Source organism: Balaenoptera borealis, assembly GCF_965194805.1.
Source record: "Balaenoptera borealis genome assembly, chromosome: 12".
Taxonomy (NCBI): Eukaryota; Metazoa; Chordata; class Mammalia; order Artiodactyla; family Balaenopteridae; genus Balaenoptera; species Balaenoptera borealis.
The window spans coordinates 29,004,296-29,031,067 of NC_138869.1; the positions used below are offsets into that span (position 1 = coordinate 29,004,296).

The following is a 26,772-nucleotide window of genomic DNA, read 5'->3' on the forward strand; positions in this document are numbered from 1 at the left end:
TTGATCCTTCCTTGGAGGGAATGGGACACTGGGACAGTTTTACTAGTCCCAGCTTTGGCAGGCATTGCAACCTGAGCAGCCATGGTTTCACTTAATGACTCACTGTCACACTGGCATATCCTGTTCCCTGTTGATGGTGCCACCTTTTTCACAAGAGCACACAGAACCCCCTGCATTTGCGATGAGATTGCATTTGCAGTCCCCCTCTTCTGTGGAACCTCACAGTGCTTGCTTGCATTGGAAAGATTATGACAGCAACTTCCTGCAATCCTACAGTGCCCAACAGATGGAGGGTGACTCATGCCTCTGACAAGGAAGTTAGTGGCTCTTTTCAATGCTTATATTGGTCACTTTTCCCTGTTTGCTCCCAACATTTGCTGGTCCAGTAAGTTTATGAAAAGATTGGAGGACATCACTGTAAGGTAACAAGGATAGCATTTAGTTACTATTATGGTAGATTCCATTTGAAAGATTATAATTTAACATGTACCAGACACTATATATACTATGTGTGTGTGCATGTGTGCATATATATATACTTTATATTCTGTGGTGGATAAAAAATGGGCACAAATTTATTAACATTCTTCCCATTGAGAGTTGAGTCTATGACTCCTGCCCTTGAATCTGCATGGGCTCAGAAACCGCTTTGAGCAGGTGGATATGGAAGAAGTGATGCTGTGACTGTTTTCAGGCCCAGGCCTTAATAGACTGGCAGCTTCTCCTTCCTGCCTCTTGGAATGCTCATTCAGGGAGAAGCCAGTGGCCATATAAGTCCAACAACGCAAAGACCACCATACTGTGGGGAAGCCCAAGTTAGCCACAAGAGAATAGGCAGAACTGACTTAGCTCCCACCCAGCTTTTTTGGCCATTCCAGCCCAGACAGCAGACCTGTGAGTGAAGAAACCATTAGATGATCCAGCCTCAATGACCATCTGTTGATATCAACCCACAGAGAGATTATAGGAGGAGATACCAGTGTGTTTATGAATAAAGACGAGTTCAGGGTTGGTCATGATGTGTTTGAGGTGCTGTGGGACATCCTGATAGAGCTATTGAGAGAGTACAGGTGTCTGAAGTTTAGGTGAATGAACTAGACTGAAGGTATAGACCTGAAAATGCTGAGAGTGCGTATTGCTGGGTTCTGAACCACGGGATACAGCTTACTCTTGCTTGTAGTAGTCGCTCGCTAAGGGTAGGGGCCACACCCCTGGGGGAGTGGAAGAGAGTTGCACTTACGGTGAAGAGGGACAAAGTGTGTCATCCGCTTGAGGGAACCCTTCTCCCAGGCAATTCTAGTATCTGTCTCCAAGGAAAGGTATCAATTCTGCTCTCCCCCGCTTGCCATAAACTAAACTAAAATAAAATGCAAAAGCCTTATATTAGCATACAGACCATTGTTCATGTGTTTGGTATAGTCTTTTGTATAGCTATTTTCCCACTGCTAAAGTTATGTATCAAACTCTGTCTTCCACTCTCTCTTTTTTTATGGCCTGTAAAGACCAACAGCATCTCATTCTTGGCCCACGCTGATCTCATTTCCTTTAAATTTCATTCATTCACTTTGCTCCAGCCTCCCTGACTTTTTTTTAATCTGTCCTTTCCATTTACCAAGCTCATTCCCTCCTATGGGGGGTTTTACACTGATTATTCCTCGTATTTAAGAGCTTCTTATATTGTCCTATAGTTCTGTCCCTATCCAATAGTTGTCCTATAGTTCTGTCCCTATCCAAATTCAGAAGTCAACCCAGAACCCAAATGTCACCTCAAAGAGGCTATGTCTGCACGCTATGCTCACAGCCTATTTTATCTTCTTTGTAGCACCTATTCATACCTGAAATTTTTTAAAAAACTTAATTTTGTTTGTAGAACTATTAGCTCCAAAGTATTGGATTTTTGAATTTCTAATTCCCAGTTCCAAATGAGTACACAGTGGATTTCCAATAAAAAACTGCTAAGTGAATGAATGATCTTCTGGATGCAGGAGAGGGGGACCAAGAGAGGGAGGAGGAGGGCAAGTGAGCACATGTCTTATAGGGGTCCCTCTCCAGGGCTCCCATATCTAGTGCACTGGTCGGTGGATCTCAAGTGCAGCTGCACGTTAGAATCACCTGGGGCCCCACTAAAGGCTGAGACCCAATCCCAGAAATTCTGATTTATTGGTATGTGGCGTAGGCATCAAGATTTTTCAGAGCTCCCCAGGTGGTTATTATGTGCATCCCGATTGAGAACCACTTATTAGGTGTTGATAAAACTGAAGTTATCTTTTCCTGGACCTCTTGTGACTTTTTTATTAAGTGAGTTCTGAGACTCTAACCCTAGAGCCGTCAAGCAATGCTAATCTCTAAAGATGTCCCCAAAATACTTGGTTTAAAGAAGGATCTGGACTGCTCATGTTTACCTTAAAGATCAAATCCCCATTGACTGGTGGGAACGTTTTGGATTATAAGAAAAGATACATGGAGCTTTTGTTAGAAGACAAACTAGGGCTGGAATGTGAGCCAAATTCAGAATTTTCCACATTAGTGTCTTTCATGGTCATTGTATATTAAAGTAGGATAGGAAAGTAACTTAACAGTCCTCCTGGGAATAGGAGCACGTTTTGACATTTTGAATGTCACGTCTCAGCCCCCAAGGGAAGCATATAGGAGAATAGAACCAGGTTCATTCCCTAAGCCCATCTCTTGGAGAACATGGGGAAGGTACTGATGGTATTGAGGGGGCACTGTGGAGCATGAGTTAAAAATCTTGAAGCAGTGAATCCCTCTTTTCAAAGAAAAGCAACTATAATCCCAGTTTGTAAAGCTGATCGAAGTGGGGCAGCTCTGTTTGAAGTAAGGTTTGTAGCCTGGAGGCCAGCTCAGTCCAGCTTGCCTCACACAGTCCCTACCCCCAGGTGGCCCTGGAGGACTGAAGCCTAGGGCTCTGCCAAACTTACCTCGAAAAACACTCTTCCAGATGATGCTTTTAGGAGTAGTAATTGTAGATCTGTCCTGTTTAAAACATCCACCACAAGGGAAATTTAATAACAAATAGGTAAGGGACTGCTGCAGTTTCTTTGGTATCGAGATTGAGCAGAGTGTCAAGATTAACCAGGTTGGTCCTTTACAGGAGCATGACACAGAGACCTTGGTAAAAATGCAGGTTCTGACTTAGTGCGTCCTGGGTAGGATCCAAGGTCCACTTGGATGAGCTCCCAAGTACTGCCAATGCTTTGAATACCAGAGTTCCAAATCACAATTCATGTATCAAAATCCCCTGGGAGACTTATTAAAAACGCGGATCTTGGGGCCCCATCCTAGGGCCCCTGGAAGGAACCCTCTGGTTGTGGGTCTGGGAGTCTTGTTTTAACAGGTTCCCCAGGTTTTTCTGATGTTCGCTAAATTTGAGAACTGTGCTTTAGCATGTATCTGTCTACTTATCTTATTTGTGGAGCCCGAGGCTCCACAAATGCCAGGGCTGGAAGAGGCTTTGGAGATCATCTAGCCCAGCCTTACTCTGTTATTAGTTAGGAAACTGAGCTCCCAAAGGGCAAACAAACAGTCCTGACAGGTGCCTGTAGCCAGTGGGTAGCAGAGCAGTGCGGACACCAGAACAGAAGTATTTGATTCCAACCCTCGCTTTTCCTAGAAAACCATGGACCTTCCTTGGTCATTGCTTTTCTGTGCTGCTTCATGAGACTGTGTCTCTCTCATCCTCTGCTATATTCCCCAAGCCTAGTGTCTGGCCTAGGGAAGACGCTATATATATAAGTTACTCTTACTGTTGTATATACCTGCTACACTTGTGCCTAATCAATTATCTTCACATTCTCTTATTAAATATTTTCAAGTTATAAAAATGAACACTGATGTTCCCAGATAAAATACCAAAGTTCTCAATAAGAGTCTAAATGTAGAAGGCATTCAAGAACATGGATTATGGGGAGGAGAGAGGATGGCCCCAGTTCCATAATTTATTAACTATGTGATCTTGGGAATTGTGCTCAACTTTTCTGACCCTCAGTTTCCTCATTTGTAAATTAGAGATATCACTGGACCCTATGTCATGGAGTTGTATAAATATTGAATTGGTCAATGTATGTAAAATGTTTACTGTGGTGCCTGGTACATAGTAAGGGCTAAATCCAGCCATAGCGCTCCAGATTTCAGAAGCAAAATAATGCTTCATCAGTCACACTGGAAGTCACAGCATTAGGAACCCCTTGCCAGCTGCCAATCTGTAACAGTTAGAAATGGGTCACATGTAATGCATAGACCATAGGTCTGGAGTGAACAATTTTGAGTTTGCACAGATTCTAAGAAGAAACTTTCTACAGCATAAGGTGTGTTACCCTTGCATAGCGAAGTGCTTACTGAGATACTGAGGAGCCAAGTTACTGAGTTGGGTCACTCCTAACGAATGAGATGGCAGGAGGGGTGTGTAGGCTGAATTCCCCACTGGGATTCTCTCCACAGGGTCCAAATATTGACTAACCAGCTCAGAGTTTGCTGCAGATCTGTGGTGCAATGGCTTTCAGCAGTGTGTTTCAGTCTTTACCCAGAGAGTATAGGAAACATATTTTTAGCCTGATTACTAAATGATGGAATGTGAGTTTGAAATGCATGCCTCCAGAGTTCACCAGGGGAACGAGACTGTTTGATTCTTACTATCAGGAGGTGTGTTTTCTCCACGTGTCCCTGGGTTTTCAGAGTAACTCTGATTTTCAGACATTCTGCTCTGTTGTTCCATGGGTATAATTCTACTTGTCTGAGCAGACATGCTGATTTGTGAGGAAGTGGTTGGGAAAATATGGCCACCACAGAGCGATACAGAGATCACATCAAAGATACTTGGTGGTAGAGGAAGAAGTACGACATATTGTAAGCAGGTGTGACTTCACCTTTTACCTCAGTAATGAGTCAGGCTTCTTTCAGTTGCAAGTGACAGAAACTAACTGAAACTTGCATAGGCAAAAAGGGAGTTCCCTGGCCCTTGTAACTGAAAAGTCCAGAGGATTCATGGCTGGCTAGATACAGGTTCTCGACCAGTGACCCAGCAAACCCACATCTCTTACCTCCTCACTCTGGCTCCTCTGTGTGGGTTTTATTCTCAAGCAGGCTGCCCCTTTGGGTGATCTCAGCATCCCTGGGCTTGGATCCTGCCAGGGGTTTCAGCAGAAGCTCTGAAAATTCTCTCTGGCTGGACCTGAGTCATTTTCCCTCTCAAACCTACCAGTCCCTTAAACTGTAAGGACTAGAAGACTCTTTAAAGGAGACTGAGGTATTGCTGTCAAAAACGGAAGGCATGGATTCCGGACAGGAAAGTGCAATAAATGCCTTAACATCCTTTGCTTGTGTGTCAGGAATTTGTTTGCTGTCACTTCTCTCTGCCCAGTTTTCCTAGAATAAAATTCTTACGCCCACCACCGTCATCTACCCACAAGAGATCTGTCTCTTGCTCATGTATTCTGCTCATTTGCCTCCCCGCGCCTTTATTTTTCTGCCTTCAGGAAGAAGGATAGTGCCTTTAGCTGCAGGCAGCCAGGAAGAACTTCTTCTAAAATTTCCTGGGAAATATGTCGATGCAGTTTTGCCACCATATGCAGCGTCTCTGGTAAACTGTAGAATGGGCCCCTGGTTCATCTTAGTTCACCAGAGCAAGGACTCCAGGAACGATTTGCGTGGCTCTGATTTGCAGTTTGCTTTTAGAGAGCTGAAGAGATAGGAATTTGCACTTGAGGACGGCTACCCTTGCAGGGGGCAGTTTGCTTTATTAAACAAGAGGTGACAATGTTGTGTGTCGTGTACTTAGTAAGGTTCACAGCTCTGTACACAGTGGAAGAGCTCTAAGAGTGACATGTCACAGGTTTAGAAAGAACCTCAGACAGCAAAAAGGGACATTAAAATCAAATGTATGTTTTCATTCAGTATAACGCATCAGAGCCTCCTATAAGGCTTATTAAAAAGAATTAGCATTTATTGACTGCTAAGTGTCAGACACTGGGCAGAACCCATTCACTCCCCCAAATACCCAACAGGGTGTTTATTATTCCCATTTTATACCAAAGGAAACTGAGGAACTCGAGGTTAACTGACTTGCCCTTGGTAACATAGCTGGACAGTGAGGGAACTTCAGGTCATTGGACCCCGGGCCCCAAGCTCTGACATCCTATATAGGTCTCTATGATGATCAGTTTGGCTATTCAGAAATTATCCATGACTGGGTTTTTTGTTTGTTTGTTTTTAAGACTTTATTTTTAGAACAGTTTTGGGTTAATCACAAAATTAGGAGGGAAGTACAGAAATTTCCTATATGCTCCTTGCCCCATACACGCACAGGCTCCACCCCCCCACCCATTGTCAGTATCCCCCGCCAGAGGTTACATTTGTTGTAACTGATGAACCTGCATTGACACATCACTATCACCCAGAGTCCATAGTTTACTTTAGGGCTCACTCTTGGTGTTATGCATTCCATGGGTTTGGACAAATATATAATGACAAGTGTCCATCATTATGGTGTTGTCCAGAGTATTTTCATTGCCCTAGAAACCCTCTGTGCTCCGCCTGTTCATCCTTCCCCTGCTCCTCACTACCCCAGCAACCATTAAAATTTTTGTTTGCTTTGCCTTTTCTAGAATGTCATAGAGTAGGGACCACACAGTATGTAGCCTTCTCAGGTTGGCTTCTTTCACTTAGTGATATGCCTTTAAGGCTCCTCCATGTCTTTTCATGGCTTGATAGCTCATTTCTTTTTAGCACTGAATCATTTCCATTGTCTTGTTATAGCACAGTTTATTTATCCCTGTTCACCTACTAAAGGATATCTTGGTTGCTTCCAAGTTTTGGCAATTATGCATAAAACTGCTGTAAACATCCATGTGTAGGATTTTCTGTGGCCATAAGTTTTCAACTCCTTTGGGTAAATACCAAGGAACACGATTGCTGGTTTGCATGGTGGTAAGGGGGGGTTTAGTTTTGTAAGAAAACACCAAACTGTCCTCCAAAGTGGCTTTACCTCTTTTCATTCCCAGCAATGCACGAGAGTTCCTGTTGCTCCACATGCTCGCCAACATTTGGTGTTGTTAGTGTTCCAGATTTTGGCCATTCTAATAGGTGTGCTACCTGCCATTTAAAATTTTTTCTTTAAATATGTATTATATGACTTTTAAGTGCTAGCTGCTAGATGTGTGCAATGCTCGGGAGATTTTTGAGAAGTGACTCCCAGATAGCGCCTGAGATGAAAAACAGTAGCTAAAACCTATTGCGTACCTGCTGAGAGCCATGCCTCGTGTTAAGGGCTTCGTGTTTTCTTTCTCTTATTCATTTAATTCTCATGTAACCTTCCTGAGTTAGATACCACTTCATTTTAGAATAAGGAAACCAAGGGTCAGAGGGAAGACATTTGCTTAAGGGCATCTAGAAAGTAAGTGACAGAGTTGAAGTTGAGTCCAGGTAGTTTGTCTCCACAGCCTTTGCCTTTGACCTCTGTGCCTCTCCACACCACACCACGCCATGCCACGCCATACCACGCCACGCCACGCTACAGCAGATCCTGTCAGTCACTGCCAAGACCACGATGCCCTACTAGAACCCAATCAGTTTTATACTTAGTATTCCTCAGTTATTATTCAATAGTCTTTTCCTTTTTAAATTTTTTAAGGCCATCACCTATCAAAACATTAAGTAGTAGGTATTTCACTTTTAAATTCCGTTGCAAAAGGACAAAATTTTTGAAGAAGGAGATTTTGTCACTGAATAAAGTGACAGGATGCTCATTATCAATTCAATAAATTTCCCAAGATGGGTTGCAAGTGCCAGGCTCTGTGGTAGACATTGGAATGCATGGTAAGACACAGGCAGTGCCACAAGAATGTGCGTAGTTGGGTGATAGGTATACAAATAAGTACAGGGAAATGTGTTGAGTTTTGAAGAACTAGAGGGAAGGCCAAGGTGCTTTGGGGACTTGGTCTGAGCTACCACGACAGCCAGTGAACTGGGTGTTCCCCAGAAGGTAATGGAAGTCTTGTCCTTTAGTTAAAGGGGTCAGATTTGAAAAATTGTGTGCTTAGTTAAGAATTTTTGGTTGAAAAAAAAAAGATAACAGAAATTTAAACAAATAGTGAGTTAATTAAGAGGTCAACAGCATTGGTTCACTTGTTCCATGCTATCACCAGTGTCCCCTCTGTCTACTCTACCATCTTAGTTTTTGGTATTTCATATTCATGATTTTACCTCATTGTCACAAGATGGCTGCTGTAGCACCATACAAAACCAAGGTAGGAAGTGGATAAAGGTGTGGTAGGTGTAAAAAAGCTCTTTTCCTGTAATGGAACTCTCCTTCTGTTAACAAAAGGAAAAACTTTCTCTAGAAGCGTCCCAGAAAAATTCCCTTTCCGTCTCTTGGCCAGAATTGAGTCACATGATGACACTTAACTGCAGTGGAGGATGGGAAAGAAGCAAGTCTCTCCAGGTTTTTTCCAGCCTCTTTAGGGCAAGGATAACAAAGGAGATAGAAATGGCTCTGTGTTATCTAACCAATAGTTTCTGCCACAGTGTGAAAGAGTGTGACACATTTGGAGCATTCCTAACCATACAAGTACTGTGACCAATGATTTGTGACCTTACGATCATTTAATTGGTCAGCGTGTTGGAGTTAATCATATAGAACTGGGTCACATGTTGGAGGATGGGAAATTCCTGCCCTGTTGCTCATGAGTTTTAAAAACTCTTCCCAGGGAAATTAACTGACTAATAATTGGCTTATCTGTTTCCACTGGAGTTGAAATAAGGCAGAATATTTTTTTCATAACCTAGGACTGGACAGTATATCCCAAAATTAGCGTCTAAGATTAGCTGAACTCTATGCAGTTTTTTTTTTTTTTCTATGCAGTTTTTAAAGCTTGTGTCAGTTATAGCTTATGTGCTATGGACAGCAGTGGCCACGTAATTTGTGAAGCTCAGTGCAAAAAAAAAAAAAAAATGTAGGGCTCCTTGTTCAAAAATTATTAAGAATTTCAAGATGGCAGAGCAAAGCACTAAGCCAAGCATGGGGCCCTGTGCAATTGCACAGGTTACACGTCTACAAAACTGGCCCTGGCTGAGGGCACCTGGTTTGCTGCTGAAGCCTAAACTTGGAGGCGGCTGAACTCAAGAGGTTGGCTACAGGTGTGGCATCTGCTCCTCATAGGGCAGCATGATGGTTGAATCCACACTTTTGAATAGGCCTGCTCTGTATTCTAATCCTAATGCTGCCACTTAATTGCTCAGTGATTTTAGAAACTTCTTTAGCCTTTCAAAGATTCAGTGTCCTCTTCTGTAAAAGGAAGATGATAATATCTCTTTCGTGTATTATTGAAAGGAGTAAATTAAATGATAGATGTTATCTCCTTATCATAGCACATCCCTGCTATATGCTATACTCTGACCTCAGTGAAAGGTTGCCATGACCTGTGAATTTTGCTGATCCCAAAACTCAGTTTTACCATGTCAGACAGAGGATATTAGACTGTAGGGGGCAGATCCTTGCACATTAGACTCACAGGAGAATGATTTGTGAGTCAGAATGTCCATTTCTTCACATGTAAAGAATTGGCTGGACTTGGAATGACATCTAACATCTGCTCTTTTTCAGAATCCAGTCTGGAAACGATGCTCAGATTAGTACACAGAATCAGTATTTTCTTCGGACGCATGTGTCCTGACATTTCCAAGGCCAAATACACGGAAATCTTTTAAATATAGCCAAGGTTTCCTTTTTGTAGGACTTGGGAGAACCTGTTTAGGAGGTTTAGGAGCATGTTTAGGAGTTCTGTGAATTCCCAAGGGGATTTCCAAACTCAGCCAAGTATGCATGATTGGATCAATGTGGGGACTCACTATGGTAAGCATTTAACATAAACAGGGTCATGTTTTGTATGTGAACACAGGCATGTGTAAACTACCCTCAGCCTACCCAGTAGGAAAAATTAGCATTTGAAGCACCCTCAGCAAGAATCTAACCTCAGCGGTAGTTACTTAGACCTTTTGAATGTGCCTCTTGTAATCTACACCCTAGGATTTGTTAATTTGCAAAAGAGAAATAGAAATGCTTTTTTGATTGCTAAAGTTAGTGGTGTTCAGCTATGTTACGGGCCAGAATGATGACATAGCCCTACCACCCTTCCATGAATGAAGTATAGGGACTGGGGGAGCCAATCACCTAATCTTTTTGGTCCTCAAGGTCCTACACCCCCATTTCATGGAGGGCTCTGGCACTGGACACAGTCCTTTAGTGGATGGTCCAGCCACCAGAGGACAGCGGTCTCAGCCTGTCGTAGGCAGAGTGAACATTTTATGTAAGGAGCTTATGCAAGAACCTCAAGGCAGACTGAGACTTCTCAGAGCTTATAAGAAAAATGCATTTTCATCTTGTGTGCTTGTTTGTTATTACACATATGTGTGTTTGGCAGAGTTTGGGCCTAGGCTTGCTTGCGTTAAGACTTCTTATTTGGCAGCAGGGATGTGAGGTGGAAACAATCCAACCATTTTTTGTGGCCAAATGGGCTTAGGGCAGTTCGCCATGAAATGCTTTCTTTGTGGTACAGTTCATGGAATTAGTGTTCTCAGGAACACACTTTGAGAAAATGTGGAATTAACTTACAAGCAGAGGGTTAATTTCTTAGGTGATATTTCCATCAGTCTAGAATAGATGGGGACAGTTGATCTAGTTCTTTTCTGTTTGTATTTTGATTTTCCGATCTGGGGTGTCATGTATAAGAAAAGTGTTGGGGAGGCATCACAATGAAATCTCATTTGATTTTGCATTTAACAATCTACTTTTTTTTGAGAAGAGTAAAATAGAGGAAGTTTGGGGAAAACAAAAGACACGATCATTTCACCTGTGCACTCATAACGGATCTGTGGATGAGAAATGAAGCACTTGCATCATCAGGGTGTTTCTGTATGTTTAAGTGCTTTCTCTCGATGGAGTGACTTTTAGAGGACTGACTAAAAATTGCACTTTCAGAAGCATGATGCTGTGAGACACATCCTAAGATAGAAAGCCCTTTGTGGAGAGAAAATTCACTGCTTTTCTGTGGCATCTATAACCAGCACACATCTAGTTATCAAAAGGAGAGCTGCATGGAATAAATACAGTAGTTGACTTCTACCCAAATCCTTTTGAAAAGAGGAAGTGGAGCCTTTCTGCTCTTTGACACACAAAAGCACATTGCTTTATAATGGATTCCACCAAAGAAGCAAAATCCAAACAAAGCAACATCTTTTTGCCCTAACCTACATACAATGTAAGTGAGATTCCAAGTATGCAAATGGTGGGAGGAAAGAAATGCGTGTTCACTACCCCAGTTATTGGATATTGTGTAGAATATGAGTAGTAATTGCCCACGAGTTGGATGATTAATGTGCACAACTTTTGTTCTTCTTCCTCTTCTTCTTTAATATTTGGTCTCAGTCTAATCTTTATCTACTCTTTCTATGATTATTTCTCTTTCTGTAAAAGCTGGGTTGGTGTTCCAAGAACTGAATCCAACCCCCATCAAGCCCAAGCCATCAGGGTGAAATATAACAACAGGTCTCTTTATCTGGGTCGGTCGTCTCTTTTTAGGCATCAGTAACACTTTCTTTATATCCATCATGAGCTTGGTTTTGAAACCAAACCTGTCTCCATCCGTTTACTCTTGTGGTGCAGGTGTGAGTGGAATCAGTGCCATTTTAGAGCAATTTCTGTGAAGTGCAAGCTCCTGGAGCTACAAGCCTAGATGGGTACTCAGCCTTCCCCCCCAACTCCACCCCTCCGACCAGATCCTTAGGATGTGTGAGTTTATCAGTCTATCCTCCCTCCTTCACTGTTAGGCAGGGACCTTGTTTAATTTTCTTTGTGTCTCCATCTCCCGCCACCTCTCCCCAGTGCCTGGGCCAGTGTTCTATCCAAGTAGGCTCTGAATGTTTGTTGACTACTTAAATACTTCTGGAGGACTGTTTAGGGTTCTGTTGAGGGGGTGGGAAAATGGCTTTGCTGGAGCCACACATGAGGGTGGAGGCTTCGTTCTACAGGCTGGAATGAAGTACAGTGGGAGGATGAAGGATGTTTGCAAAACTGGGGGTGGAAGGCACTAGGGAAAAAAGAAATGCAGAAGGGAATTTTGTGTTCTGTCTTTGGAGTTAAATTCATCAAGACTGTATAAACCTCAAGGCATCAAAAATGATACCACCTCATAAAAGTCTTGGACTAAACTATCCAGTGTGGTAGTCAGCTGCATGTGGCTATGTAAATTGAAATTACTTGAAATTAAACAAAAATAAAAATTCGGTTCCTGAGTCACACTAGCTCTATTTCACGTGCTCAGCAGCCACATGAGACTCATGACTGCTGTATAGGAGAGCAGAGGTGTAGAAATTTCCATCATCTCAGAAAGCTCTGTTGGACAGCCCTGCTCTAGGAGATGGTAACATCTTCATTTTTTTTTTTCACTCCTTGTTCATTCATCCTACAAGATTAACTGAACACCTACATTTCCTGGCAATGCTCTGAGAAAAGCCTGAAACAGCTAAGAGCCTAGACCCTGGAGCAATGGGTTCAACTGCTCACTCACTGTGGGACCTTGGACAAGTCACTTAACGTCCCTGTGCTTTAGTTTAACCAGCTGTAAAAGGAACATAATAAAATCATCCCATAGGGTTGTTATGAGGATGAAATGGGTGGGTGTTTGTGTATATGTGTGTCTATGTAGATAAATTTATGTACATGTGTGTATCTATATGAGTATATATATATGTGTATGCATATATATTTATATATGTGTAGATACACACACACATTTATTTTTGTATGTATCTTAAATCACTTTCTGGCCCATATCCAGTGGTTGGTAGGAGGGAGCTCTTAGTAGTAGTAGCAGGTATTTATTACAGAGTGTTGAACAAAACAACTATGGTTCCTGTCGTCCTGGAATTCACCGTCAAGTGGGAGCAGCAGATAGTAAATCACTACACAAGTTAATAATTGCAAACTATGTCAAGGATTGCAAAAGAAATGAATGGGATGAAGCAACAGAGAATAGTAATGGAAAAGCTACATAGAAAGCTTCTCATTTAAGCTAGAAAAAGAGGAGAAATGGCAGCCATGCAAAGGGAGAAGGAGAGAGAATGCTAGGCAGAGGAGAGTACGCTATGAAAGAGGACAATGCGACTATAACAGACCAGGCAATGGAGGGGCTCCAGCTAAGGTTGGAAGAAGCAGTAAAATGCAGCCAACTCACACAGAGCTGAAGCCAGTGGTAAAGAGTATGTGCCAGGGGAAATGTATTAACATTACGTATAAACTGATCACTCTTGAGTTGTGGGAGGCACATATTGGAGGGGTAGGAGGAGCGAAAGTGGAGTCCATTGGAAGGCTATTTTAATAGACCAGGAGCGGGGGAGTGATGTAGATTCCGGCAGTAGGCACGGAAGTAGAGTGAGATGGGCAGTTTCTAGTTATAGTTGACAGAAAGAACCAATGAGACTTGCTGATGGATTACAAGTGGTTGATAAGAAGGAGGCATCAGGCTGATATTCAGGCTTTTACTTGACTAAGTCAGTGGTAGTTTTATTTACCGAAATAAAGAAGACCTATAAAGAACGTTTTTGAGGAAGACTAACCAAATCTGCTTGATGACAAGCAGTCTGTTAGAGATGGAAGTCTGGTTTCCAGATGAAAGGCTGGTCTGAAAATAGGCACATGGGCATCATTAGCTTGTAGATGATATTTAAGAGGTTGGATAAGAGACTAACTTCTGGAATGATGGAGTGAGAAACACAGCAAACGTTCTCCCCAGTGAAACAACCATTTAACTGAAGAAAATTATATATATTCTTTGAAAATTGTCTAAGGGCATACAGCAATTAGAGCAATATTCATTCAAGTAAAATTTAGTAAATCTCAGTAAGAACAGTGAGAGAGAGTCTTTGACATTTGAGCCGTGACACCTCCCTCCCAGCTACATCTTTGGAATCACCATGGAAGGGGCAGGCTGCCAGCATTTTTCATCTTTCTCCAAAAGTCCCATGTTGCAGGAGCTTTATTCAGAGAGAACTGGGCCTCTATTCCTCCACCTAGGAAATATCCATTTAATACAAATGAAGGCAGTAAAAGAGGAACAGAAGAACAAAGAGATTTGAGACATAGAAAACCAAAAGCAAAGTGGCAGATGTAAATGCAACCGTATTAGTAATATTGATTATGGATGATACTAAAATGTGGATGATCACACAGTCCAATTGAAAGGCAGATTATCAGATTAGATTAAAAAAGTAATATCATCTAACTGTATGCTGTGTACAGGAGGCACTTTAGATTCAAAGATACAAATAGCTTGAAAACAAAAGGATGGTAAAAGATACACCATGAAACTAGCAGCCATAAGCAATGTGAAGTGGCTATACTAATAGCAGACAAAATAGACTTTAAAACAAGAGCTGGAAATGGAGGAGACTATCCAAAAAGAAAGCAGTGCTAGAGAAGAACAGAGGGCTTGGGGTGGAACTTTGGGAATTCTCAAATTTAGAAGCAGGCAAGAGGAGAAGGATCATGAAAAGGAGACACCCAAGCTACAATATTTTTCCAGGCTCTTACAGATCATGCTGTGGTATAAGCACACATACTAGAATCCTTCCGCATCAGCCCTAAGAATGCATGCAGTTGAACTGATCCTCTCGCTCTTTTACCTGCCCCAAGTTGACAAATCAGGAAATGAAAGACTGAACAGTGACTTCCCCAAAGTCAGAGAAACATAGTAACAGAGCCAAAACTTAAAAGTTCACGTGTGTGTGTGTGTGTAGTGTGTGTGTGTGTTTGTACACTCACCGATTCAGCAACATTACGTTACATTACAGCATTAAGATACATTGTCATAATTTTCCTTCTTCTCTCATACTCCCTAAGTCTTTATCTTGTGGATAAAGATAAGGTGGACTTGTACAGCAGGGTTGCAGCGTGCTTTGGACCCTGATAGAAAGTTCATAAGATTTAAAATCAATGAAGTGAAATTGGGTTGACTTGATATTAGCTGTACCTTTGTATGTGACTGGTTAACTTCCCACAATCTTGGTTTCCTCATCTGTGAAATGGAGGGAGTCGTACTCCAAGAAGGGGTATAATTATTAGGAATGAATGAGGAACACAGAATCCCTTAGAGCTTAGCTTATATTTCAGGAGCCCATCAGATGGGTTTGGAATCCCTGGTCTGTCTCCAGCCTTCTGAGGGCATCATAAAACATTCAAGATGTAATACTTCTGCAGTGAGAACTTACCTCCATAGGTAGAAAGCAGCAATTTTGGAGAGTCCAGTGAAAACACCGTGCTGTGTTTCAGATGCCGAAGAAGAGCCACCACAAAATTACCGGTTTCCAGTAGCAATTATAACTATAATACAGGATTAATTAACATCTACATGGAACGAACATAAAACTACAGTCTTGACATGAAAACACCAGTGATCCTATACTACCCAGAAAAGTAAAGTGCTTGTTGGCATTTAAACATGCCATAACCTAAAATGGCTAAAGGCATTTAATACCCTTATATGCTTTTTACTTGGGTAAACCATCTATAGTTCAGATCCTTTCATCCTCAGGAAGTCAGCGAGAGTTCAACATGAATAAACTTAATTTATATCCTTTATAACTGTCTCCACATTGTCCCCCTTGGTGTTCACTACGATGAAAATCTGACCCCAGTGTTACCCCGGTAGAATCTGGTCAGTATGTTTAAAAAATCCGTTACATATAGTATCACTTTTGGATTAACAGATCAATATCACAGTAAAGACACATTGAGCCAACTCTTCTCAGAATATGAGCAATGATATGGGAGAATATTAGGTAGTTTGGGAGACCACGGGACCCCCACTGGGGTTATACCGTAGAGTCCCACGCAACTTGCAAATGCAGAGTAACTGCAATTTGAGCCATTTTTCAGTTTTACTTAAGTTTTTATTGGGTACTTCCTATTGCTGATACTATGGGAGATTAAGCTAAGCATTATGTTACTTAGAACCTACAGTAGGTTATAGCATTGTGCTGGACTCCAGAGTTAGAGTTAACCCTTAGGTTCCATTTTCAGGCAACTGGAAAGAAGTTGCCATGCTCAGTGGAAGACAGAGATTTGGGTGGTACTGGATACTTTTTTTTTAGTTGTTGTTAATGGAAGAAAGAAAATTACAGATGGAGGAGAAGTTTCTGCTTTCATGTTGAAGAGATTTTAAGATATGGAAAAGTCTATCTATTTATTTAATTGAAGTATAGTTGATTTGCAATGTTGTGTTAATTTTTGCTGTACAGCAAAGTGACTCAACTATACATATATATACATTCTTTTTAATACTCTTTTCCATTATGGTTTATCCCAGGATATTGAATATAGTTCCCTGTGCTATCCAGTAGGACCTTGTTGTTTATCCATTTCATATGTAATAGTTTGCATCTACGAATCCCAAATTCCCAGGTCATCCCTCCCCCACCCTCCCTCCCCCTTGGCAACCACAAGTGTGTTCTCTGTGTCTTTGAGTCTGTTTCTGTATCGTAGTTTCATTTGTGGCATGTTTTAGATTCCACATGTAAGTGATATCATATGGTATTTGTCTTTCTCTTTCTGACTTACTTCACTTAATATGATAATCTCTAGTTGCATCCATCTTGCTGCAAATGGCATGATTTCATTCTTTTTTATGGCTGAGTAGTAGTCCATTGTATATACATACCACATCTTCTTTATCCACTCATCTGTTGATGGACATTTAGGTTGTTTCCATGTCTTGGCTAATGTGAATAGTGCTGCTATGAACATAGGGGTGCATGTATCTTTTTGAATTATAGTTTTGTCTGAATATACACCCAGGAGTGGGATTGCAGGATCATATGTTAATTCTGTTTTCAGTTTTCTGAGGAACCTCCATACTGTTTTCCATAGTGGCTACACCAACTTATATTGCCACCAACAGTGCAGGAGGGTTCCCTTTACAGATATGGACAAGTCTAGAATAGTTGGGTACTGCACAGAGTGATCTTGGTGCATTTGACAGTATTCTTCATAGAACACTGTGAGTGAAGTAAAGTGGAGCTTTAATGAAATTTCTTGGAGGAAATTGCCTCCTCTCAGTTTAGGTTGCCTAATGAAGAGTAAGCAACATCGTCACTACTTAGAGAAGTAGAAGAAATTGAGAGGGTGAAGCAATAGAAAGAAAAGGCACTCATAAATTTTATTGCCATTATTCGTAATGCTGCAATTTTAGGTGTTTTTCTATGGAGCTAATCAGCTCTTCAATTAAATCTGACAGCTACTATTCAAAAATTGAAAATAAATGTTCTGACATTTATAGGTAACATTTTTTCTCACCAAGAATATCTATCCTTGCCTGTGTATGTTTTCTTCTTGTAAGTTAGCATTTGCAGTTTATTAATATTATATTTAAATAAATTATCCACTCTTTTTTTCAATGATATGAATCAGCTTACCACAGTGCATTTCTTTTTGGTATAAATAAAAGGAAACAGAGTTGAATTTATTACAATCAATTTAGAAACAATTTATTTGGATTAGAGCCTAATCTTTCTTGAGTTTCCTTATTACATTGTAAGTCCTTTATCCCTCAGATCTCTATTCATTAATACATTAAGCCAAAAATCATTATTAAGAGTCCTGCCTCATTATAAATTGCAAGAACTAGCTTTCCATGCTGGAGTTTTACACTGAAAATAGCTTCTGGGGAAAGATAACATTTTCTTTCACAGCTCCTATTTCAGGCAGTCAGCATCATATCATTATTGACAAGTGCCCAAATCAGAGCACCTACTGAACATGTCCATTCAACAAAGATATTATTGCATATTGTTTTTGAACAATGACCTTAAGAGCAAAAGTACATCATCTTCCCAAGTACTTTTCCCCCATCATTAACTAGTTATTCTTACCAATAACCTTATGACAGAGGCCATTATAAAGAAAGGAAGTAGAAATGGAAAAAACTCTACAAAAAAGGGCTGTGTCAGAGGTTACACATTGCCAATGTCACATTCTGATGGGAGCAAGTGCCTTTCAATGATTTATCTCTTTTTGATGGTCAGTTACACCCCAGCATGACTGATCAGATCAATAATACTCCTTAAATTGCTGGGGAATCTGAGGCTGGGTTGAAGGTTAGAAACAAAATCCTTTCTTCTTCATTTCAGTCAAACCAATCAGCCACAGGCCTCCAAGGTGACAAAATTGGCAGAGCTGTGGTGTCACATGTTCCAATTGTCCTTCCAGAGAGGAAAATCATCCTTGTACTCTTAGAATCGCAGTCCCTTCTACTTTAAAGGGAACATAATCCCTGGGTTCTTGACCTTGAGTTCGATCATGGATTCCTCCAAGCATTCGAGTCAAGATACACATGGCATCTCTCGCTCCAAAAATATTTTAAAAAGCATTCTGCTATGAGAGCCCATTCACAAAACTTACCTTTGTCTTTTTTTTTTTTTTTTTAAGATTTATTATTTATTTATTTTTATATCTTATTAGTTTTGGCTGCGTCGGGTCTTAGTTGTGGCCTGCGGGATCTTCGTTGAGGCATGCGGTACCTGTTCATTGCGGCACGCGGACTTCTCTTTAGTTGTGGTGTGCGGGTTTTCTCTTCTCTAGTGGCAGCACGCAGGCTCCAGGGCGCATGGGCTCTGTAGTTGTGGCGCGAGGGCTTATTTGCCCCGAGGCATGTGGGATCTTAGTTCCCTGACCAGGGATGGAACCCACGTCCCCTGCATTGTAAGGTGGATTCTTTACCACTGGACCACCAGGGAAGTCCCACCTTTGTCTTTTTAAGTGAGAAAATACAGACCCAAGAAAGTCAAGTTAAATACTCAAGTTCACCTAACTCCTAACCTGGTCCTCTTCAAATCATTCATCGCTGCCTCTTGAGAGGGCTGAGGTAACCTCAGGTCTTCCTCAGCTCTTCTTGGAAATGATAGTGTTCTGATTCTTCAGCCCAATTCATCCATTCAGCAGTATTGGTTGAGCCATTCTATGTGCCAGGCACTGGCATTCGTCTCTTCCATAGCACAGGTGTCAAAACTGAAGCAGAATCAAAATGGCGGTCTTATCTTTTGATCTGACCAGTTGGTAAAGCTCCAGAGGACATTCTTTTGCCTTTTCTTTTAATCAATGAAGGTAACAGACCTCTAAAACTGTTCTAACTCTACTGAGAACCACTAATGTTCCTCCAGTGCTCCTAAGACCACACCCATTCAGTGCCTAGTGTGGAAGGTCCATGCATACATGGGAAACCTATTTCCAGACCCCTTTTCTCAAGACAAACCATTCTACTCACTTTGTACCAAATCATTAAAAAAACAAAAACAAAAACACAAACAAACAACAAAACAAAAAAAACCATACTGTTATTAATTCAAGCAATTCTCACCCAGAAATTTACTGTAGTTCTATTCATCCTTCAAGGCCTGCATAATATCACCCTTCCTCCCTGAATCCTATTCTGATTACCTAACTTAAAATCCCCCCCCCCTTTCTCTTCTTAATTCCTACAGCTCATGTGGCTATGCCCAGCTGGGGGCTAATGGTTGATGGTCCTGTTTTATCTCTTCATGCATATATGACGTAGCACCAGTGATAAATTTAAGCTTATTGAGGACAGCTAGCATGTCTGTGGTTCATTATATACCCTCCCTCACTTGATGGATTTGTTCAAATGAGAACTAGTAAAAATGGCCTCCCTTCAAAAGATTCCCGAAGTATTTCTATTTTTAGTAGTTGACTATTAACAGAAAGCCCAGTCCATCCACATATTGAAATCCTTGAATCTGCCTTGAATATGGATTCCCTTGGCCAACAATACTCTCACTTTTATTTTCTTCCAGAGTCCAGAAAACCTTGGAAGGCTGCCTTATGGGGTGATGGAATGAAAAACCAGACCAAACCAACCAGGCATGGGCTCCTTCTATAAATGTACATTCCACAGCCCAAGACAGGGCATCTTCCATTTTACTTGCTCAACCCCCAAATGCCTCCTGGTTATAATTAAGGACTTCAAAGTCTCCCAAACACCCTTTTGGAAATGACTACCCCAGATACAAAATGATGTCCAGTCAGTTGTACATCATCACACAGCAGGGAGGGAGAGGCATGGAAAGCAGTCATCAGCACATGGCCTAATCAGAAAGCCTGGTCCCTTGATGAGGATTTTTGTTTTCTCGTTGGTCGTCTTTCTAGCCACTGAATTCTCAAGTGGCCAATTTACTCCCTATTGGTAATCAGCTAGTTATTTTTACTCTCATTTCTCTCTCTGGGACTGTCAAACTCTTTGGAACAATCCATCACCCACAGCGGCCTAACCCTCCTGTGGCGGGAAGTGGGGGAGGGAAGCTATTATCCTGGAAAAGATAAGTAGAAAACTGTTTCACCGTTTATATTTGGTTTTTAAACAATGATTTCCCCAATGAGGTAAGTCAAATAATGACACAACTGGGTAAGAGTGAAACAATGAAAGCTCCAAGGGTAAGTGCGTTAGGCAATGGGAACGCTTTCCGGCTGTGCTTTGTGACTCTGAAATCACTTGTTCTTAGATTGTCTTTACAACCCCACAAAGGAGCATCGTCTTACATTCATGACTTACGTTTGCAGGAAACTGCCTCTGTGGAAATTATAAACCCAGAAAGGAGAGTTTTAAATATGTATAACGCATCGGTGTTTTTTTCAGGCAACTTTACCCCACTAACGAGAAGGAAGGTAGCCTTTGAAGGTTGTTTTGTCTGAGGCAGGAAGGTTTTTCCGCTGGTTCCCGCAGGTCTTCTCGATTACACAATCTCACTTTAGTTTGTCTCTTGTTCCCTCGTCTTCCAGCTGTTGCTGTCTTTGTCTGTCTCCAGTGAAATCATTTCCAAATGCAGTTTTTGGGCTGCCATTTTTCTGAGTTCACCCCAGGTGCCATGGGAAAGTTGACCCCACTACTCTTGCAACTAAAACTCTGGTGTCACTACATTTTCTAATGACTGGTGTCTAATTTGATCTCCTCTCAAATTTCCCTCAGTTCTTCAGAAAAACCTAATATCAATCCCTCAAGGCTGGCTGTGCTCACTGGAGCTAAAAGTTTACATTTCTGAAGTCCATGTTCCCCCTTAAGAAAAATGTTAGTGTGACACAAATCGGCATTTTCTTGGCACTTCCATTGCTTGAAGCAAACTCTTTATTCCTTGGGAGGAAGCTGAGCATTGAGCAGCCCTTCTCGCTATTTCCTTAGAGACTCTCCGAATTGGGGCAGCAGCAACGTGATCTGAATCTTGAAATGTTTATCTTCCTCCACCATTTTTCATGTCTCAGACCCTTTCTTGTGTCCTTTATGTTTCATATGAACATCCACATATGTAACTTCACTTTTAGGTGTGTCGATCTATAAGGAGAATTGAAAGAGACTGAGAAAGCACGTTTACATACCGCATATTGAGTTTGCTGCCTTTTCATCTGCTAATTCCCTCCACGCATGGCTGTTCTCACAATGGGTGATATCACCCAACAGCTGTCTTGGATTGGAAAAGAAAATGCTTGTAGAATTTTGGTCTTTTGTCTTACCTACTTACATCTCTCTCTTTTCCAAGATACCAAAACAATACAAGAATAGTTGGCTGGCTTCAGTGAAACATTATTCCTGTGACTTTATATAAATTGTTTTACAGCTTATTCTCTTCATCTTTCATGGTAATTGTCCCTAATTCTAAATTTGCTTTCAAGAATCATTAACGACGATGATACTGACGTGAGCTCTTATAGTTGGTATTTAGTGAAACAGGAAAATTGTTTTTGTAAAAATCGGTTTTTCCATCTGCCATGTGTGAGTAGGAAATGAGTGGAGAGAAGTAACACTTTACCTGCCCTGTGTCCCCAGGTTGACCTGAATGAGAACTTTAATATCTGACGTGGTGCATATTTCTTGATTAGCCTCTGGATTGGCTGAACACAATGAGCAGAGATCTCTGTGCCCCCTTCTCCATAATTACTCTGGTTACTTACTGAGGTCCCTTGGTCCTACTCTTCTGAAAACAGCAGGTTCCTTTCATCGTCACCAAAAATTGCTTCATCACCAAAATCTTGATTTTTAAGACAAATCTACTTTCCTACCTGTTCTTCCATTCTCTTTAGTCTCCATCCTTATCACAATATCCTGTTCCCTGGTTCTATCCTCTATTTTGGGTCATTGTGTTAACTCTATTTATTCCCAAAGAAGTGTGCTCTTGGGAGAGTGAGAAAGCCTCCAGGGAGCAGCGATCCTAGAATCCACAGACTGCCAGCGGTTCACAGTGTTATACAGACATTGTATACAACTCAACACATTTTCCTAAACTAAACACATCTATTTGACCAGCGCCCAGCTCAAGAAGAAGCATTTAGGAACTTTGCTAGCCACTTGACAGAATAATGTCTATTGAAACTAATAAGCAAATATTGGGACCTGTATTTTGCCTGTCTCTTTATTCCATTTTTAATCCTTCCTTTTTATTGTTTTTTTTTTAATGTATCGACCAGTGAATGATTAGAAATAAATAGCCAAACAAAATGAAATCAAACAACAAAACGGGTCCTTTACCTCTGATTATTTGAGAAAAACCAATCTAGAGGACGTAAGAGTCCTATCAGATTTTGTGCATGGTTATTTTCAGCTGCTAAACTTCAGCGTGCCTGTGAGAACCCACCCTTCACATGAGGCCCCGCTGTCCTAGACAGTTAGGATAACACCTTATAAGGAGCTCACTCACCAGAACCTGTCTTCTACTATCAAAGCACCTTTCCTTGGATTTAGAGTTACCACAGTGTGTCTCTTCAGGGTCCTCAAAGTGTTGCTTTCTCTGGGGTCCCTGCCTTGCAGGCATCGGGCTTGAATTTCACTAGGGTAAGTTTCCCTTCTTGGAGCCCAACCTCTCCTGTGACGATGACAGCATGGTCTACACTATAGAAATGATTGTTCTGCTTCTAATATAGAAGCTGACACACAGGACTGGACTTTTCCTCCCCTCGTGCCAAAATTGTCTGCGGATATCAAACTTTCCTGTTGTGAATGGGTACAGGCTGTGATGTGGCCCCTCCAGGACTTCCAGTAGCGGTAAGAGGAAAACTACGAACCAACTCCCCTCGGAGAGGAAGTGCCTATTGAAAGAGCGGTCAGCGGCAGCAAGCATGGTGGCTTCCTCCTTCCTACCAGGAATGGCCCCACCTCTGCAGCTGCCGACTCTCCCGTCTCAGGGTCTGTGAACTGGCATCCCACGAAGAGGCTTGGCACAGGCAGCATTGCATATATGCACACTTATCCCGCGAGCACTTTGGCAAAGAATCAGCTCCGTGCATTTCCCCGGAAGGCAGGATTTCCCTTGCTCATTGATGGTGTCTTCAGTTTGCAACAAATGCCTTGAAAATGGGACACATGTGATATTGTAAGCCTTCTACACATTCGAAGAGCTAATGACCCAAGGCTCATTTCCTACTTTTTTCCCCTTGTTCCAGAAATTGATTGTTGGAATGGAAGAGGTAATACACGGGCGATACAGCTGGAAGGGCCCTTACAGATCAGCTGGCAAATCCCATTTTATAGATGCTGAAACGGAAGCCCAGAGAAGGCATGTGAATTGCCAAAGATGAGATTCAAACAACACAGATTGGATTTTAGGGTTTTATGTTTTAATTTTCCTTTTGTTTCAGTAAACTATGGATGGAAATACAGTATACTTACAAAAAAGTCACAGATCATAACTGTAAAACTCAACAGATTTTCTTAAACTAAGATACCCATATAACCAGCACCCAGAGCAAAAAGCTAAGCATTTCTAGTACTCCCCAAAGTCTCCATGATATAACGTAGCCACTGCTCCCTCCCAAGGGTAACCACTATCCTGCCTTCTAGTATAATGTCTTAGTTTTGCCTATTATTGAAGGTCATATAAATCGAATTATGTAGTGTGCTATTGTTGTACCAGGCTTCCTTCATTCAACACTGTTTTGGTGAGACTTGTCCACTTTATTGTGTATAGTTTTTTTTTTGTTTTTTTCTTAAACATCTTTATTGGAGTATAGTTGCTTTACAATGGTGTGTTAGTTTCTGCTGTATAACAAAGTGAATCAGCTATACATATACATATATCACCATATCTCCTCCCTCTTGAGTCTCCCTCCCTCCCTCCCTATCTCACCCCTCTAGGTGGTCAAAAAGCACTGAGCTGATCTCCCTGTGCTATGCAGCTGCTTCCCACTAGCTATCTATTTTACATTTGGTAGTGTATATCTGTCCATGCCACTCTCTCACTTCGTCCCAGCTTACCCTTCCCCCTCCCCGTGTCCTCAAGTCCATTATCTACATCTGCATCTTTATTCCCGTCCTGCCCCTAGGTTCTTCAGAACCATTTTTTTGTTTTTTTAGATTCCATATATATGTGTTAGCATATGGTATTTGTTTTTCTCTTTCTGACTTACTTCACTCTGTATGACAGACTCTAGGTCCATCCACCTCACTACAAGTAACTCAATTTTGTTTCTTTTTATGGCTGAGTAATATTCCATTGTGTATATGTGCCACATCTTCTTTATCCATTCATCTGTCGATGGACACTCAGGTTGCCCCCATGTCCTGGCTGTTGTAAATAGAGCTGCAGTGAACCTTGTGGTACATGACTCTTTTTGAATTATGGTTTTCTCAGGGTATATGCCCAGTAGTGGGATTGCTGGGTCATATGGTAGTTCTATTTTTAGTTTTTTAAGGAACCTCCATACTGTTCTCCATAGTGGCTGTATTAATTTACATTCCCACCAACAGTGCAAGAGGGTTCCGTGTTCTCCACACCCTCTCCATCATTTATTGTTTGTAGATTTTTTGTAGATATTTTTGATGATGGCCACTCTGACTGGTGTGAGGTGATACCTCATTGTAGTTTTGATTTGCTTTTCTCTAATGATTAGTGATGTTGAGCATTCTTTCATGTGTTTGTTGGCATTCTGTATATCTTCTTTGGAGAAATGTCTTTTTAGGTCTTCTGCCCATTTTTGGATTGGGTTGTTTGTTTTTTTGATATTGAGCTGCATGAGCTGCCTGTAAATTTTGTAGATTAATCCTTTGTCAGTTACTTCATTTGCAAATATTTTCTCCCATTCTGAGGGTTGTCTTTTCGTCTTGTTTATGGTTTCCTTTGCTGTGCAGAAGCTTTTAAGTTTCATTAGGTCCCATTTGTTTATTTTTGTTTTTATTTCCATTTCTCTAGGAGGTGAGTCAAAAAGGATCTTGCTGTGATTTATGTCATACAGTGTTCTGCCTATGTTTTCCTCTAAGAGTTTTATAGTGTCTGGCCTTACATTTAAGTCTTCAATCCATTTTGAGTTTATTTTTGTGTATGGTGTTAGGGAGTGTTCTAATTTCATTCTTTTACATGTAGCTGTCCAGTTTTCCCAGCACCACTTATTGAAGAGGCTGTCTTTTCTCCATTGTATATTCTTGCCTCCTTTATCAAAAATAAGGTGACCATATGTACGTGGGTTTATCTCTGGGCTTTCTATCCTGTTCCATTGATTTATATTTCTGTTTTTGTGCCAGTACCATACTGTCTTGATTACTGTAGCTTTGTAGTATAATCTGAAGTCAGGGAGCCTGATTCCTCCAGCTCCATTTTTCTTTCTCAAGTTTGCTTTGGCTGTTCGGGGTCTTTTGTGTTTCTGTACAAATTGTGAAATTTTTTGTTCTAGTTCTGTGAAAAATGCCATTGGTAGTTTGATAGGGATTACATTGAATCTGTAGATTGCTTTGGGTAGTATAGTCATTTTCACAGTGTTGATTCTTCCAATCCAAGAACATGGTATATCTCTCCATCTGTATCATCTTTAATTCCTTTCATCAGTGTCTTATAGTTTTCTGCATACAGGTCTTTTGTCTCCTTAGGTAGGTTTATTCCTAGGTATTTTATTCTTTTTGTTGCAGTGGTAAATGGGAGTGTTTCCTTAATTTCTCTTTCAGATTTTTCATCATTAGTGTATAGGAATGCAAGAGTATTCTGTGCATCAATTTTGTATCCTGCTACTTTACCAAATTCATTGATTAGCTCTAGTAGTTTTCTGGTAGCATCTTTAGGATTCTCTATGTATAGTATCATGTCATCTGCAAACAGTGACAGCTTTACTTCTTCTTTTCCGATTTGGATTCCTTTTATTTCTTTTTCTTCTCTGATTGTTGTGGCTAAAACTTCCAAATTGTGTTTAGTTTTAATGCATTGCTTTTAATTTCTGTATAGCATTCTTTTCTGTGAGTATAGTACATTATTTATCTTTTCAACTGTGGATAAACATTTAGGTAGTTTCCATTTTGGGGCTCTTATGACTAGTGCAGCTGAGACCATTTCTCTACATGTCTTTTGGTGAATATATATATAATCAAATTGGGGTTGACTCATACTTTGTGCCTAATGATACTCTCAAAAAATGATAAGAGGGGGAATGAACCAACTTTGTGCAAGTCTTTGTGCCATGAGACATTGTCACCGCACCCCTGTCTGTGCCAGCCATCAAAAGGGGACCACTTGAGGAATTACAGTAGCCACATGGCAGTCACCAATACAACATCTATGTTTGGGACTGTTTGCAAGGACTCTCAAAAGCCAAAATAAATAGTCATGACATTTTTGTTAATATAAAAATCTGTTCTTTAATTTGCTTTTATTTTTACTTATTTTTATTTACAGAGGTAATATATAAATACATTCTTGTTCTATAAACATACCTCACAAAACAATACTGTT

At 41.0% G+C, this 26,772-nt stretch overlaps 1 protein-coding gene across 7 annotated transcripts in view; it reads right to left on the bottom strand.

The window, feature by feature from the left end:
* Positions 1-26,772, bottom strand: part of LOC309606953 (uncharacterized protein) — a 431,574-nt gene that overhangs the window by 128,079 nt on the left and 276,723 nt on the right. Inside the window, exons 5-6 of one of the 7 annotated variants that reach the window (XR_014232133.1) lie at positions 20,628-21,401; positions 16,520-19,069 (exon numbers count right to left, since the gene is read on the bottom strand). The exons of 3 other annotated variants lie outside the window; for them this stretch is intronic. The gene's annotated coding sequence lies outside the window, so the exon portion shown is untranslated. Of the gene's footprint in view, positions 1-8,872; positions 15,389-16,519; positions 21,402-26,772 lie in introns of those variants that run through there. 3 more of the 7 variants (XR_014232131.1, XR_014232132.1, XR_014232134.1) reach the window with 3 other exon arrangements.